This window comes from Castor canadensis, chromosome X, assembly GCF_047511655.1.
Source record: "Castor canadensis chromosome X, mCasCan1.hap1v2, whole genome shotgun sequence".
NCBI lineage: Eukaryota > Metazoa > Chordata > Mammalia > Rodentia > Castoridae > Castor > Castor canadensis.
In genome coordinates this window covers 27,893,108-27,912,076 of record NC_133405.1, presented here as the reverse complement: position 1 = coordinate 27,912,076, position 18,969 = coordinate 27,893,108, and the positions used below count along the sequence as shown (strand labels likewise).

At 33.2% G+C, this 18,969-nt stretch overlaps 1 long non-coding RNA gene across 3 annotated transcripts in view; it reads left to right on the top strand.

Moving 5' to 3' along the window:
* The window catches only part of LOC141419582 (uncharacterized), a 99,754-nt gene that overhangs the window by 29,130 nt on the left and 51,655 nt on the right, over window positions 1-18,969 (top strand). For 2 of the 3 annotated variants that reach the window (XR_012444223.1, XR_012444225.1), the window contains exons 3-5: window positions 3,884-3,966; window positions 7,416-7,526; window positions 8,468-8,609. This is a non-coding gene — a long non-coding RNA (uncharacterized lncRNA). Of the gene's footprint in view, window positions 1-3,883; window positions 3,967-7,415; window positions 7,527-8,467; window positions 8,610-9,396; window positions 10,604-18,969 lie in introns of those variants that run through there. The other variant, XR_012444224.1, reaches the window with a different exon arrangement.

The following is an 18,969-nucleotide window of genomic DNA, read 5'->3' as shown; positions in this document are numbered from 1 at the left end:
CTCTTCTAATTCTTTAATGTCCATGATTCTCAGGTTTGATCTTTTGATGGAATCAGTGAGTTCTTGCATTTTCTTTTCACAGGTTTTGAGTTGTTTACCTAATAGTTCTTCAGTTTTTCCTTTAATTGCCATTTCATCTTCATGTTCTGAGATTCTGTCTTCTCTTTGTTCTATTCTGCTGGAGTGTCCTTCCATTTTGTTTTGTACATTGTGGCATTTACAGAATATATTAGATATATCACACCTATATTCACGGCTCCACCATTCTTCTTTTTCCCTACTCCCCCCATTTTTAGAAGAGCTTAAACAGGTATCTTTTTGAATTTATATACATTGTACTCAGTTTTTCAGGGAATTATTTATAAAGGGTGCTGTATAGCTTTGAAGAAGATATACCAGGGCTGAGCATGGTGGTTTCATGTCTGTGTTCCCAATTACTCAGGAGAGGTAGATCAAGATTATTGTAGTTTGAGGCCAGTGTAGAGAGAACATTAACAAAGCCCCATCTTGACAAATAAACAAGGTGTTGTGGCACAAGTCTTTAACTCCAGCTACATGGATGCATAGGTAAGAGGATAACAGTCCAAGTTTGACCCTGGGCAAAAAAAGCAAGACCCAATCTGAAAATTAACTCAAAAAGCAAAAAAGCTGAGGTATCATTCAAGTGGGATATCACTTTCCTGGCAAGCACAAGGCTCTGAGTTCAAACCCTAGTACTGTCAAAAAAAAGAAGGTATGCCAAATATAGAAAATAAAATCATTTGTTCAGAATTAATGTTAGAGACTAGTCTTAAGACATTTACTCTTCATTTCTGAGGAAGAAATTCTGTTAAGAAAAACGAATGGAAATTGAGAACACAGACATTATGGAAAACAGTGAAACTTTTGTTGCCTTGTGAACCATGATAATAAACTATTTTAAAAAGTACTTATGTTGATTTTATATCCTGCTACCTTGCTATAGCTATTGATGATGTCTAGAAGCTTCTGAGTAGAGTTTTTTGGGTCTTTAAGGTATAGGATCATGTCGTCTGCAAATAGGGATATTTTGACAGTTTCTTTACCTATTTGTATTCCTTTTATTCCTTCTTCTTGCCTAATTGCTCTGGCTAGGAATTCCAGTACTATGTTGAATAGGAGTGGAGATAGTGGGCATCCTTGTCTGGTTCCTGATTTTAGAGGGAATGGTTTTAATTTTTCTCCGTTAAGTATAATGCTGGCTGTAGGTTTGTCATATATAGCTTTTATAATGTTGAGGAACTTTCCTTCTATTCCTAGTTTTCTTAGCGCTTTTATCATGAAATGATGTTGGATCTTATCAAAGGCTTTTTGTGCATCTATTGAGATGATCAAGTGGTTTTTGTCTTTGCTTCTGTTAATGTGGTTTATTACGTTTATTGATTTTCGTATGTTGAACCACCCCTGCATCCCTGGGATGAAGCCTACCTGGTCGTGGTGAATAATCTTTTTGATGTGTTGCTGAATTCGATTTGCCATTATTTTGTTGAGGATTTTTGCATCAATGTTCATTAAGGAGATTGGCCTATAGTTCTCCTTTTTGGAGGTGTCTTTGCCTGGTTTTGGGATAAGTGTAATAGTGGCTTCATAAAATGTGTTTGGCAGTTTTCCTTCCCTTTCTATTTCATGGAACAGTTTAAGGAGGGTTGGTATCAGTTCTTCTTTAAAGGTCTGATAGAATTCAGCAGAGAATCCATCAGGTCCTGGACTTTTCTTTTTGGGGAGACTCTTGATTGCTGCTTCAATTTCATTTTGTGTTATAGGTCTATTCAGGTGATTAATTTCCTCTTGGTTCAGTTTTGGATGATCATATGTATCTAGAAATCTGTCCATTTCTTTTAGATTTTCAAATTTATTTGAATATAGGTTCTCAAAGTAGTCTCTGATGATTTCCTGGACTTCCATGGTGTTTGTTGTTATCTCCCCTTTTGCGTTCCTGATTCTACTAATTTGGGTTTTTTCTCTCCTCATTTTAGTCAGGTTTGCCAGGGGTCTATCGATCTTGTTTATTTTTTCAAAGAACCAACTTTTTGTTTCATTAATTCTTTGTATGGTTTTTTTGGTTTCTATTTCGTTGATTTCAGCTCTTATTTTTATTATTTCTCTCCTTCTATTTGTTTTGGGATTTGCTTGTTCTTGTTTTTCTAGGAGTTTGAGATGTATCATTAGGTCATTGATTTGGGATCTTTCAATCTTTTTAATATATGCACTCATGGCTATAAACTTTCCTCTCAAGACTGCCTTAGCTGTTGAACCAATAAAGAAATGGGCAGGTGAACTAAACAGAACTTTCTCAAAAGAAGAAATTCAAATGGCCAGAAAACACATGAAAAAATGCTCACCATCTCTAGCAATAAAGGAAATGCAAATTAAAACCACACTAAGATTCCACCTCACCCCTGTTAGAATAGCCATCATCAGCAACACCACCAACAACAGGTGTTGGCGAGGATGCGGGGAAAAAGGAACCCTCTTACACTGTTGGTGGGAATGTAGACTAGTACAACCACTCTGGAAAAAAATTTGGAGGCTACTTAAAAAGCTGGACATCGATATACCATTTGATCCAGCAATACCACTCTTGGGGATATACCCAAAAGACTGTTACTCCAGAGGCACCTGCACATCCATGTTTATTGCGGCACTATTCACAATAGCCAAGTTATGGAAACAGCCAAGATGCCCCAGCACTGACGAATGGATTAAGAAAATGTGGTATCTATACACAATGGAATTTTATGCAGCCATGAAGAAGAACGAAATGTTATCATTCGCTGGTAAATGGATGGAATTGGATAACATCATTCTGAGTGAGGTTAGCCTGGCTCAAAAGACCAAAAATCGTATGTTCTCCCTCATATGTGGACATTAGATCAAGGGCAAACACAACAAGGGGATTGGACTATGAACACATGATAAAAGCGAGAGCACACAAGGGAGGGATGAGGATAGGTAAGACACCTAAAAAACTAGCTAGCATTTGTTGCCCTTAACACAGAGAAACTAAAGCAGATACCTTAAAGCAACTGAGGCCAATAGGAAAAGGAGACCAGGAACTAGAGAAAAGGTTAGATCAAAAAGAATTAACCTAGAAGGTAACACCCACGCACAGGAAATCAATGTGAGTCAATGCCCTGTATAGCTATCCTTATCTCAACCAGCAAAACCCCTTGTCCCTTCCTATTATTGCTTATACTCTCTCTACAACAAAATTAGAGATAAGGGCAAAATAGTTTCTGCTGGGTATTGAGGGGGGGAGCGGGAGGAGGTGGAGTGGGTGGTAAGGGAGGGGGTGGGGTCAGGGGGGAGAAATAAACCAAGCCTTGTATGCACATATGAATAATAAAAGAAAAATGAAAAAAAAAAAAGTACTTATAATGTAATTTCCTTTGTAAATAACAAAATTGGTTTATTCTTGTGCTTTGTTTAACCTAATATTAAAGCATACATTTCAAGTAGCTCTAGGATAAAGGTATCACTTATCTCTAATAAGAACCAAGAGGATGTTGAATCATGTTTCTGAGAATCAAGATAATTTTTTGGCAGCACTTACTAAAAAAATTGTGATTTTAAACTAAATATTTCCCCCTTTTTTCTGTAACAAGATTTTAAAAAAATTATGTATTGTTAAAGAAATTGAAAGAAAATTTACATATGCTGCAATCATTTGAGATTATATTCTTGGAGTGTTGCAAAAGTCTAATTTATTACAATTTATATTACAAATTAAATTCCAGCTGATGAATTTAAAATTGCAATGTAATGGCTCTTTCCCTATGAAATATGGACTAGAAGTAAGCTCAAATATCCCATTCAGTTAATATTTCAGCTGATTTTATAGGTTTCATTTTCCTTACATTTTTAGTGGGTCATTCCTAAGAATTCTGTCTAAAACTGGTGTAACTAAGGACCTACAAGTGGAACAGAGACACAGAGGAGACACAGCAGGTATTGCTTAATGATGATAAAATAATTTCAATTCACACATTATGTGTCTGTGCACTTTCAATGAAATGGAAGCATTTAGAATGAACAAGGGCTTAGCATGTGGGTCAGCTCTGTAGATATAGAATTGTTGATTCTCAAGTTTCATTATACATCAAAATTACTAGGGACATTTATTGGCAATCAAAAATTTTATGCCCCAAGCTGAAGATTCAGATTAAAGAGAAGTGGAATGTGGGCTGGCAGTATGTCTTTCAAACAGATGATGCTAGTATAGGAAGTCTTTATACATTCTTTTTCTCCCAGACAGACCTTACTTCCTCAGGAATGTGGACTTGACTTTCTCAGTAATATGGATTATTCCTTGATATTGTCTACCCCAAAGCATTTGAGTATTCCATCAAAAGAAACCAGGAAAGTGCCTTCCCATGTTTTTTAAATAAAATGGTTCAGACAAAGTCAGATGTCAGTGTGGCTGTCAGAGTAATATGCTCCAAGCATCCTGGGTAGAGCTCTGTGATGTGGAAGACATGACAGCGTTTCCATGAGGAACAGTGGAGGGGAAGACATTCTGAAGCAAAAAAACAATGTAGCTAATTATGTAATTGTTTCAGAGACTAAGTTGGGAGTTGGGCCCAAACATTAGAGTTCATACCTAGAATATGATGTGTAATGAACAGTGTTTTCCATATCTCTCTGAAATTCCTGTTTTCATAGTCATCATTCCAATATGGCACTACTGTACAATATTCTCATAAATGCACTCTTAATTTGGTTGTTATCTATCTCCCCTCAAAGACTCTACCACTACTTTCCTCTCCTTTATTATGTATGTTTTTGCCTAGAAGGCTACTCATATTATTTTAGTTTCCTTGTGAAATTGTGCCACCAGTTTCTTCCTCCAGCATAGAGTCTATGTAATTGATTACTTAGTTATTTGCAACATTTTCAGCTTAAGTTTTCTGGTACAAGTATAAATTTAAGTGCGTATCCTAGATACTTCTTATCATACATTTCTTGGATGACCAATCCCAGTTCTCTCTAAGCTTTCGTGTACTCCAGTCAGTTCTGATGCCTTATAGCATCCTGTGACATACTTTCATGAAAGATCACACCTGCTTAAAGGATGTGGATTAAGAATGGCTTCATAGAATTCATTATTTTAGCTAGGTGTGGTAATACACACTTATAATCCCAGTAGGTGGGAAGCTGAGGAAGGAAGATTGTGAATTCAAAGCCAGTCTAGGCTACTGAACAAGTTCATGGTCAGCTGAGCATACATAATGAGACGTTGGACTCAAAAGATTCAGGAATGAAAGTGTACCTCAGTGTTGGAATTCTTGCCTAGCATGGATGAGTTCCCTGAATTTGACCTCCAGCACTATCAACAAGCAATTAATTATATATTAGTTGAGCCTTAGGAGATTGATAGGATTTCTGCAGATACAGGAGATTCTATAAAGAGACAGTATATAAACAAAAGCAAAGTCTTCAGCAATTCCAGTTCAATTAGTTATGAGGTAGGGTACAGAAATTTGTATTTATAAATGAGTCCATATTCTACTATAATGCAGATGTTTCAAAGATAACACTTTAAACAATTATGCTTGAATTCATTAATTCTATAGCATAATCTCAATTACATGGCTCTTCTCTCCCATTTCATATAGATATGCTTACTATATATAACTACAGATTAGATATGATAGAGTTGGTTTTGTCATCTGATAGAACAGGCTGTGTGAAAGAGATTAGGGACAACCATGGAAACTTCCAAAATGCTTACAAAATAGAAGGATGGAAACACATAGCTTTTAGTTCAAGGGGAAATCAAAGTGAAAGGGCTCGGACTAGAATCTGTAGGATTATTTATTTGAAATGCTCTAATTTCCTAACAAAAGATTGTTCTGAAAGCTTAATACATATATCATATTACAAAAAATGTAGAAAAATAAAACAAAATGTCTCTGCCTCAAGAGATACTTTCTTTATAAAACAGAAGGGATTCTAGTATTTCTGAATAGTGCTTGAATTAAAGAAATATTTGCCATTACTTTTCCACCATCTTAAATCTAATTTGGGTAGAAGTCTTTAGCAGAAATACATTGCATATAAAAGCAGAAGTAAAATTTATAGATCTAGTATTGTCCAGTTTTTAGAGACAAACAAGGTAAAATACATGCACTAGCAGATAGACAGGACTGGCCTTGGGCTTTAAAAAAGGACATCTGAGATGAAAGATGTAGCAGAACAGAAGTGGTATGAATGGCTGTCAGAATGACTTATTATCTCCCAATTTTCTGGTTCATTATAGAGCTTCTGTGTGATCTCCTGTAATAAATCAGAAAGGCTACAGTAAAATACACAGAATTAAGACCTGAAAAAAAAATCACACAAATGCCTAGCCCTATTATTGCAGACCAACATATATGTTTCTCTACAAACACAATTTGTGTTTGGTTTCTATTTGTCACCTTTTTTGCACAATTTTTATGTAAATTTCTTTAAATTGTGTTCTGGGACTGCATTCTATTTTCCCAACTACATTGCAAATTCCCCACAGCCAAGGGTCATGCCTGTGATTTCTTTGGTAGCCTCTCACAGAATCTAACAAAGCATTTTGTGCACACATTGGGATCCCAAGATGTGCTTAAGGACTGCCTGAATAAGATAATAGAAGGCAGATGTTAACTTTTCTACATTTTGTGTAGTTGCTAAAATGTAGGGCTTAAGGCTAAATGGCATGCTTTGTATTAATAACATTGCAGCCTTGTCAGCAAGGACTTCAAATGAAAACTGTCTTTTTCCATAACAGAATTGTCAGGAGGATTAATTTATGTTTTCAGATTGATTCCTGACAGTAACTGAAGTATTGTAATTTTTGTGTATACTAATGTTATAGAATTTATGCGTACTTTCACTTTACTACATAGCTTTATAAAACCACTTCATTTTAAGAAGATGATTCTTTAGAAAAAAAAGATACAAATTGATTTACTAACTCTGATAACAACTTCATCCAAAAAGGGGCTGTATTTTTTTTCAGTTTTGAAGGACAGATCTAGAACTTTGTGTAAGACTTTAAAATTATCTAGGTTCAGAAGAATATCATCATTGGCTCTGATTGCATACGAGCACTATTTTTATATTATAAAGCATATGAGATAGAAAAGATAATGAGGCAGACGTTTCAAAGGAGAAAAACTCCTTAAAAGTGAAATTTTTGTGTGTGACAATACTGTATAAATAAATGTGAATTAAAAGACTGCATGAAAAGAATACTCCAGAAAAACCTATTAACACCTCAAATCATAAATACAATTCACCTCAGAAGATTTTAATTAAAATGAATTTTAAAGAAAAACTCCATGACACTTTATGTTGGTTTTAAGAAAAAAAGACTTAACAAGTGTGCTAATTTTGGACTGCACTGAATAAAAGTTGTTTTCTAGGATCCTGATCCTGGACATATTGCCTATTCATTGAATAATAAATGGAAAACCTTATGCAGAAAACTTTTCAGGACCTTCACATCAGATGTACTACCTGAGCTGGATAACCAGGTATAGAAATTTGTTACTATGTAAACAGTCACTTTCTTTTCTCTTTTTGTCAAATGTTGAATCAAAAGAAATACATCAAAGTGTGACTTTACAACTTTGACATCTTAAATATGGCACCAGTGCTGTCTCCAAATCAAAGTAAATTGCAAATCAGTGAACAATCTCTATGCCTACCAAAGTCTATTTCATCCTGAGAGTGTAAACAGATACAACATGGGTTGACACTGATCTACATTTATTGAGCCTATTTGTCCTTGACTTTTCAGTATTTTTTATTTTCTTCATAAGCGTGATAAAAACAGACAAAGGGTGAGGCAATGCAATCACTCTAGCTATATTATAAGTATCCTATATTTATTATATGGGAATTTTTCAGTAACTATGATAATAACAGTAACTACACAGCAATAGAAGTGATATGAGAACAATAACAAATTTTTTTAAGAACTTACTTTGTATGCAGGGTGCTAGGCCAAGATATTTGTACAAATTAACTTCATAATTATATGCAATACACTTAAATGTCCTTTTGTGCTCTTTAATTTTCATATAATACCTTTAAAAGCATCAGGATTGTTATTATTATCCAGATTGTACAGATGAGAATGTTCCTGGGCCTAATGTATTCAGTTCCTAAAGACAAAACCAAAATACAAGATATGACCAGTTCAAAGATACTTTGGCTCAATGGCCCATGGAGAACCATAATTTTCTACCTTTTTTTGGAAGAAAGAGCCTTTGGTAACTCCAATCAGTACTTTGGTATCATGGGTGTTATCTAAGATTCCTTGATGGTGATTATTTCTTTACCAGTTATGGATTTATAGATTAGTTTTCTATATATCAAATCTATTCAAATCTCCATAGCGTATTTACTATTATTATATGATTATCCTTTATGTAGTTGAATTTCACAAAATATTCATGTTTTCTTCTTGCAGAGAATTTGAGGAAATGAGTAGTCAAGAACAAAGCTCTACTAATTAGCTTTGAGACTGTCAGTCTGATGGGGGCCATCAGTAAGGAAAATGAGAAGCAATCAGTGAAAGGACTTCTGTCTCAACAACACACAGAAAAATGCTGGTAAGATTTTAACAAGCTCAATCTAGCAGTCATCACTAAAAAAAGCTCTGCGTATTTCAGTAAAATGCAATTTCTGAACACTGTATAAAGAATGAATGTATGAAGGATGGTTAGCTAAAAAATCTTTTAGTATAATATTTAAACAAATCTCATTGACCAAAGGAAAGATATAGCTTTAAAGAACAGACTGGCAAAAAGACAAAAAAAATGAACACAGTCTCCTGTTGCTTTGAATTCCTTGCTGTTAAAAAGCAATATGAAAGGACAAAAACTCCATTTGGCAGCAGGATAGGTAACAGAACATAAGGCAAACATGCACGTATATTTTGGTGATGATAATTTGATGTTTATAACTTTCCACTTGCACTTACATTAAACTCTTTATTGTTTACAAAATGTGCCCAAGAAAATTATAGAACAAATCGACTATGACAATGCAGGGGGAAATGGTAGAGCTCATTCTTTTAAAATAAACGTAAAAAAAAAATAAGACCTAAAGCTTAAAAAAGAAAACAAGATTCAGTATAAAAAAGTAATGATGAATAAATTATAACAGAAAACCAAGCAAATTTAATAATTTGCTATTGCTTTATTAATAGTTTTTAGATTTTTAATTAATATTTTGGTTACTACAAATAAGTGAGATAAGACTGCAATGAATCCATCTTATTCTGGAAAATTATAAGTAAATATAGAGTAAAACTGTTTATCATACAGCTATAAAGCATTTTTCCTCTATTCTGAAGAATACTTTGTTTTAATGGACTTAAATTCATAAATGTGTTAGGAGCTATACTCATTGGAAGATGATACAAAATCCATCCCAAGTTTCAGCTCCCAGAAGAGTACAAGGTGGGTAATATATGAGTGTTGTTTGTTGCCTTTTTTCCATATGGAACATTGCATATTGGTTTAGGTAATAATGACAGAGTTTGGAAAACTATAAGACCTTCAATACAGAGATGAAAGCTTATACACCATGGTTTAGTTTCCTTCTTCTTCACTCAGACATATTTATAATTATTTCTCCTGCATCCATTTCTAAACTCCACACTCCATTTTATAAACCTCCACACTATAGTTTGTCTCTCAAGATTATTGCCCAATAGTGTTGATTTTACTGATTTTTGGTCACCATCCATTTATTTACAAAATGTTTTTAATCAAAATCTATGTGCAGCATACAGTGCTAGGTACCAAAAATATAATAAATAAAATTTGGCAAAGGATTTTTACCTTCATGTTGCTCATCCTTTATTGGGCTCTGAAAATTCTGGTCAATTTCCCATATTTGTGATTTTTTTAGTCTGTTCTTTTCACAAAAAATACCCTCTCTCATTATGTCAACCATTGTCTGTAAGAAATTCATCAGAAATACATACTTCTTTAACATCTAACATCAAAATCTATTGTACATGCCTTTTCATTACTAGGCTAACTTGAAATGTTCTCACACTCCAGTTAAGCATTATCTTACTTTTTTGAAACTCATAATATATTGCATTATACACTGATATTAATGTAGCAGAGAGGAGGAACAAAAGAAAGCAGATTAAGCCTGAGTCCTGATAAAGTAGCAGGGAGGTAGGGATGGCATAGCAGAGAGATAAAACCTGAGAAATCTGAACATGAAGAATGTCACATAGCACCAAGGAGGGGAAAGCCACATAGCACTAGGATAAAGTAGCCAATAAAATTAAATGTAACCATATATGGATTAGACTCTGATTTTTGCTTCTGTAACCTGCTTGCTTGCAAAGGTATACAAGGTGAGACCCCTTTGTTCTCGGGGCTCAGCCTTTGGACATGAGTCCGCTGAGTAGGTGCTGGCACAATAAAGCGTTGTTTCCTGTTAATTGCCTCAAGAGTCCTGTATCTCAGCTAGCAAACTCCCACAACAATATGAAGATTGTTACACTAAGAACAATTGCAAGCTACAATCTATTCTAGTTAGATCAGGATCAAATTAATTTTATATACACTTGTGTTGGCAGAAATCTGGTCGTCAATTCTCTCATACCTCAAAAATATAAGTTAAATATTTGGGTAAAAGGTCTCCTATTTCAGTTTTTCTTTTTACTAAATATATATATATATATATATATATATATAATATAATCTTCTGTTGTTGGCATGTGACACAATTGGCTTGGCATTTGTTTTCTTAAGTGTGCATTGTAGTAAAGGGCTTACTATAAGAAATACAAGGGAATAAAGCAATAAGAAAAGTAATTTGTTCTAGAAATGTGGTTTTAGGTATTTGGTGGACATAATGTTGTAAATAGAAAATAATTAGTTATTGAAGTAGACGGTAGCTCAGGTTGGAACTAAATGCTTGAGAATTGTATAGGCTTATATGGGTATATATAGGCCATGAGAGTGGAGTTCATATGAATAATGGAATAACAAACTCAGGAATATTTTTTAAATACAGTATTTTTATACTGATGTAAATAAATGTGTCAAGGTTATGAAATACTAAATGGCTGAGAAATGAATGCCAAATATCTATAAAAAGTGGTAGGAGGGAATTTTCACTAATATGGGCATTAAATTATGTCTACTCACTCCCCTAGGGACTTAGTAAGAAAGTTGGCCTTCTTAACCATACTGTGAAAAAAAATTACCTGCACAAAATCAGAAGCCCATGCCAATGACCAAAGCAGAAAAGAAACCAATTGATATATACAAAGAAAATTAAAATTGAACACAAATAAATTAATAAAAAAGTAGCCTTAGAAATATTAAGAATCCGAGATCAAAGAAGAAAATGTGAAACAGCTTGAAGTAAATCTGCATAATCCATGTTAGATAAGAATCATGTAAAATAATTACTCTGAAGATGAGGTTACATATGGTAAGAAACCAATATGAGGTAGTAAGCAAATAAAAAACACAATGAGTAACATTATGTGAACCAAATATAATAGAACAAAGTAAAAGACACTTTAAAAGAATCAAGGAAAAATTGTAGATACCATACAGTCAAGCTTGAAAAATGAAAAAATAATCTTGAAATTTAGGCACAAGCATTTGTATAAATAGTTTGAGAGAAAGATAAAAGTGTACTAGACAGAGCTGAAAAAAGACTTATTGAAAAAGACTATGTACTTGAGGAAATAAGTCTATTGCATCATAGAGCAATGATGATGTGGAAGAGATGGAAGAGAAATGGAAACAATATGAGGGACTTTATAAAAGAAAATGCAATCAAGTAAAACCTAACAGTAGTTTCAGAAGGAGAAAATAAAGGAGATGGGAAAGTGGAAATTTCTTAAAAATAATTGAAAAGGAGTTTTTAAGAATTGAAGAAAGACAAATGTGCTCAGTACTAAGGTACTAAACAACTTGCAAAAACCATCAAAACTACACATGGAACACATTAAGTCATTGAAATGAGATATTTCTAAGACAAAGAAAGGATTAAAGTTTGTAGAGAAGACCTAAAGCTTCCTATCAACACAAACAAATGTTAAAAATAAAAAAAAATCTTCAAAATGTGGATAGAACTTAACTATCAATCTAAATTCATAAGTTCATTTAAAGTGCTATTAAAGAAAGAGACTGAAATGAGGACATTTCAAACTTACAAAATTGGGTAGTTTATTCCTAGAAAAATACTTTATTTCTTTCACATTGAAGTATAATTGGAAGACAAAAGCAATGGTAAACAAATTGGAAAACTATGTTGGTAAATTTTAAAACTATTGGGTAATTCTGTATATGCCTAACAAATATTTTTGCAGGTTTAAATAATAATATTCAACTGAAATGAGTAAGTAGGCACCACAAATATGAACAATGGAAAGAGCTATAAGTTATTTAAAGTAATCTAAGATATGTATTATTTTGGAAAAGAAGATAAAAACATTGATTACTTAGAATAATTTTAAGTTAAGTACACACATTAAAAATGTAAAGGAAATGACAGAAATAATATAAACAGAATATATAAAATCCAAACTAGTAGAGAAAGGGACAATGAATGAAATGCATAATGCAAACAGGATCACTTCAACAGATGATAGAACTGGCAATAAAAAGAACAGAGAAACATAGTGTATAAAAAGAGAAAGAAAATAATTATTTATTAATTACAATTGATAACATTATTAAATTATCTTTTGAAGCCACACAGAACATATGTTAATGTGCAGACATATATTAATGAAAACAAATGGATAAATATTAAAATATAATACAATAGTGTTGATTTTAACCAATTAGAAAAATTATGTAGATAATGGAGTACTACACGGTTCATAAAAAAAATCAATTTTATCTCCTTTGCTACCTTTATCTATCTAATCTTTCACCTATTAACCTATCTATCTTAAAGTTAGTAGATAGAAAATACATGATAATTATATAAATAGCACAATCAAATTATTATATAATTTATATAAACTTGAAACTTCAAATGAATAGTTTCCCAATGAAAAAACTCTAGAGCCTAGATTCTCTACTGTTCTTAAAGAACATTGGTTTGACTGACTTATTTTTATGTAAAATCTACACCTTTTTAAAATAAAATTTCATTCAGTTTTCAAAAATATTTTAATATAAAGAATCAGACATTTAAAACTATTCTCTCACAGTTGTTCATGTGCAAATAATGTAGGACTATCTACTGTAATGCTCTCAGGATCTTCTCACCAAAACCTGAGAGACCAAAACAAAAAAAATGACTTGCTAAACATTAGAGCTTGAAGGAGAATTTGGACTGAGGATCCCTAAGTTCATCCCACTGCTTCTTAATGTGAAAGGGTGTATTGACTGAAACTTATAAAAATTACACTTGTCATGCAGAATTAGCAGAAATACAAATATGCTGATCTCACCAAAGCAAAATATTTCAAATTCTACCAGCCAAATTATCATTGATGACTGAGTTTTGCAATGCTAGTATTAATAAACCTTTTATAAAAACTTGTATAAAGTAAGCACTTAATAAAACTTTTGACACCCATTTTATGCTATACTTGAAATAGCATCTTGTCTCTGGCACAGATTAGACCTCACACTAACTACATATATTATAAATGCATATATATCATCACTGATTATTTATAAGGCATCAATATAATATCATACTGCTTCTTGAGAAATGACTTAATATGAATATTTTACACTGAGTAGATGGGTAACATTGTCTTCAGCAATGAAAGAGAGCACACACCAAATTACTTTACCAAAATTGAAGACAAGAATGAAATAATTTCACCTTCAGGTACATTTTATAAATATTACCCTAATAAAATATTTGATCAGTATCACTATGATAAATTTCAGACTCTGGATAACGTGAGTGGTTGCTAGAGATTTGTGTTGCTTATGTAGAATTACTGTGTTGAATAAATAATTTGATTAATAATGAATATGAAATAGCAGGTCCTGCACTATTTCAAGCATCAATTAATGCTTTGATTAATGACTTTTAGATGGAGAGGAAACAAAATTTATAAAATGCACCTGAAGTAGGCCTAGTGAATGTACTAAAAAATCTACTTCTGCTCTAATAGAAAAATAAGATTTGGCTACATTACCCAGTTATACTGGATATTTTCACACCTATTTAGAAAATACGAGAATGTTTTTCTTTCTAGAGTTGCATTCTGACATGTAGTCCTCCATCTGTGTTCCACTTTGATATACTTTAGAGGGAGCAGATAAGAGGTAATTTTATTTACACATCACTAGACATAGTAGACACAGATTTTTCTCATTTCTTAGTTGTAGAAATAAAAGCTTGGAGAGGTTAAGCTTTCTGGTAAGTAAAAACAAGGGCACACATTTACGTCAGCCATCCTGATCAAACCATACATTAAATTGTTTCCTATATGGTCTTCATACCTTGGGAACTTTTAATACAAGTGTTTTAATCACATTAGCAAACAGTTTTAAGCCTATATCTATCTTTCATCAGGCTACACTAATTCCCTTCTTCTTTGGGAGGAGTAGTTATTTTAGCCACCTCTTTAATCTACCTTTAATTATTCATTTTTTACTTTATTGACATATAATTGTATCATTTCTTCAGAAAGTATGCATAGTGTCATGCTACCTAGGACATACAATAAGAGTCTCCTTCTTTCTCTCTCTCCTCCCCCCCGAAGGGTAAGAATGGTAGTTGTCTAGAGTTATTGATGACTGAGTGGACAAGTTCAAACAATGTAAGTCACATCCTCCAATTTAGCTTTCAATTGTAAAAAACACTGATTTTTGGAATTTCATTTTTTCTCACACCTGAGTCTATCTCTCAATTGATTCTAAGTGCAGAAGAAGATCAGGACACATTTTAAAACATATTTATTGGCATATACTTTGCTGCACACAGTATGGGGATTTCATTCTGACATTTCCACATGTGCATATAACCTACTTTGTTCATATTCACCCCTTGTGACACTTTCTCTTATTTCTGCCTTCTCTTTCAACAATACTACTACTGACCTTAATTCAGTGATTAATTTCCTGACTATCTCTATTGTCAAGGGAATACTGGGAATTTGACAAATATGTACCAATGAGATATTAGTCTCTTATTAAGCAGTACATGCAACTGTAATAGAAAAATCTTTGATCAAAGAAGGTATATTCTTTTTCCTTCTTACTGCTTTACATGGCCCAACAAAAGGTACTCAATAGCTCTAAAGAAATTTTCCTTTGAATATAGGACTTAGAATGGTCAGTGGTAGGACTTGATAAAGAAAGAAAAAAATGATGGACCAACTGGAATTGAGATAAAAAGTCAGGGCAACTCTTATCAGTAGAAAATTCAAGCAATCTCAGAATAATGGGCTAGTTTCATGAAGAGGACCAGAAGATGATTTCAAAGTCATATGAGTAATATCTGAAATAAGAAAACTTTATATAAGGATCACTTAATAAATAAACAAATATCTAGACAGTGCAGCAGTTGAACACAGGAGAGACTTACATTAGTTTAGTTTCAACCCAGGAAATTAAGTAGAATTCCAGTCTTCAGAACGATAGAACAAAGTACACACAGATGTAGACAAGTTAGTCATTCAAGCATAGGGAAAAAGGACAAAGATACATTTCCTGTAAGGTAAAGTAATTATTGAAAGTGAAAGGAAAGAAGGAATGCCATGTTTTTCTTATTATCTTTTATTTTTATGTTTTTTTCTTCAACAAAATTGGAGAACTAGAGTGCAGAACACATTCTGCCCAGATGTGGGGGTGGGGGGGTGAGCTCTAAAAATGTATACATATGTAAGTATTTATTTATTTATTTATTTAAAAATAAATAAATAAATAAGAAGGAGAAAATTAGTAATAAGGCATTAGGTTGGAGTGGTAGGTCTGACTTTTTGTTTGGTCACCAAGATAATAATTAAATAGTCACTATATTTGCTCCTAGAATCTAATTTAGGAATGAGCTACAAATCACAGCTGCATTGTCCCAGCTTTGAAGACTAGTAGAAGGAGACAGGGAAAGTACGATCACAGTGTCTAGGGAATACCATATTTCCATTACGCACTAGTCAATGCTGATACAGAGTCATGATATAAGGGACAAATGGATTAGAGATTAGACAACAAAAAAACCTGGATTCTTGTCCTTGCTCTGCCAATAACTTGTTAAGCAAACTTGGACACTTCTCCTAGTAATGTTTTAAAATATAAACATATAGTGAAGGATTTGGACTATTTGGACTATACAAATTTCTCTTCTTTCTTCCATTTTTAACAGTCTATGGTAACAGGACAAAAGACTTGTAAATAATCTATGTGTGTTTCTGTTTAGGTCAGATACTGTTAGATGCATGACTTACTCTTCCTGAGATCACAAGTAAACTACCAATTGGTTTCATATTTTCTACAGTCAACTATACCCTATAGGCACCACTGAAAATAACATTGTTAATTTGACTTCTCTGGCCCCCTCCCTTTTGGCCAAGATTAAAATCAAGTCACTTTGTTTATTTTGCAACTAAATACACACTTCATATTTCTTGGAAAATTAGTGAGAATACTTGACATACGTCATCTGCATTCATATTATTTGTTGGTCACTATTAAACCACAGTTTTTTTCCAGCAGAAAAATTTTTTTTCTTTTTTTTAAATTAGTCATTCATTCACATGTGTGTACACTGTTTGGGTCATTTCTTCCCCCTTCCCCCCAGTGTGAAAGTTTCTAGATCAGAACAGTAAATGATTTTATTTTTTATTAGAATATGATAGTTGTACAGAGAGGTACATTGTGACATTTACATATGTATATATCCTAATTGGATTCATTCCTTCCATCCTTCTCCCTCATCCCCACTTCTTCACTTTGTAGAAAAATTCCAACTCGTTTCCTCACTTTGTTTTTATACTTGAATACAAATACAGGTACCACATTCATCCTCTTTCACCCTTTCCTTATGTCCTTCGCCCTCCCACTGGTACCAAACCCTGGAAAGGATCTGTTTTACCTTCCACTTCTTCATTTTTTAGGTGTATATTGATATTTCAAGGGGTTTCACCTTGGCATTTCAGACATGTATATATCATGCTTTAATCAGGTTAAATCCCCATTACTTACTCTTTCTCTATTGCCCTACTCCCCTATTATTCAATGGTTTACAGGACATTACATTGTATTATCTTCATACACAGTTGCAAAGTTTCAATATTTTTCACTCTCCAACATTCTCTTTCCCTCTTCCACCTCCCCATAGTCCTCGTAGACATTCACACTAGTGTATGTATGTTTGTGTGTATGTATATAAAATAATATATTTATTTATGTGTTGTGTGCATTTATCCTACAGGTCTAGCTTCCATATATGAGGGAAAGCATGCCATCTTTAATCTTACTTTGCTTAAAATGATGTTCTCCAGTTCTATCCATTTACCTACAAACAAAATAATTTCATTCTTTTTTAAGACTGAATGATACACCATTGTGTATATATGTTTTGAATTTTCTTAATCCACTCACCAGTTATAGGGCATCTTGGCTGTTTCCAAAGCTTGGCTATTGTGAACAGTGCTGCAGTAAACATGGGGTGTGCATGTGCAAGTGTGTCTATCATCCTGGTGCATATTCTTTTGGTTAGATGGCCAGGATTGGTATTGCTGGGTCATATGATAGTTTTATTTTTAATTTTGTTGATAAACTTCCATACTGTTTTCCGCAGTGGCTGCCTAACTCACATTCCCACCAACAGTGTATTAGAGTTCCTTTATCACCCATCCTTACAAACATTTGTTGTTGTTGTGTGTGTTATTGATGTTAGCCATCCTAACTGCTATGAGGTGAAATTTCAATGTCATTTTGATTTGTATTTACTTTATGGCCAAGTAAAATGAGGAAATACTTCTTTTGAGAATTGTTTGTCCATTTGCCCATTTATTCAGTGGGTTTTTGATTCTTTGGGAGTTTAGTTTTTTGAGCTCCCTGTATATTCTTGTTATTAATCCCTTGTCAAATATATAGCTGGCAAAGATTTTCTCCCACTCCATAGGCTGTCTCTTCAGTATAGTGACTATTTCCTTTGCTGTGCAAAAGCTTTTGTGTTTCATGAAGTTCCATTTGTAAATCTTTTCTCCTATTTGCTGAGGTATTGGAGTTCTATTCGTAAAGTTATTACATATGTCTATTCCCTGTTTTCTCCTGAAGTAAATTCACCCTTTCAGATTTTACATTAGGATTTTTGATGCACTTTGAATTGATGCTAGTACAAGGTAAGAGATTGGGATCTAGTTTCAATCTACTAAAGGCAGATATATAGTTTTCCCAGAACCATTTGTTGAAGATTATATTTTTTCTCCAGCAAATATTTTAGGATTCTTTGTCAAAAATCAAATTGCTTCAGCTGAATGGGTTTGTGTCAGAGTCTTCTACTCTATTTAATTTACACCATAGTTTTTATATGCTTTCCAAAGTAATGAATATTTTACTTTTCTTTGAATTTCATCCAACTACATTGGTTCTACCTGTTATTAGATTTGAAGACTGGATGCAAAAATACTGGAATGAAACTCCAGTTTCAAGAAGGAAAGATAATGGTTTGATTCTTATTTCATTTGCTCTTTTCTTTCCTTTTAATATTACATCTTAGTTAGTTTGGGAAGAGCTGTTGGCCAACAGTACTCTTCTTATTTGGCAAAATTGTATCTGTTGTACAATGCTATTCATGCCTCATTTGACAGTACCTTACAATTTATAGTATAAGTATTGATTATGCAATAATGTCCCCTTGGTAAGCCTTGCAATTTCTTGACTCAGAGTGCCAAGAAAATAACAAGAAAATTTCATATTCCTAAGCACTTCAGCGTTTCTCCTAAATCATTTCATTCCTTGTTTGTGAAGAATGCAGACATTTCACAACCATCTACATTAT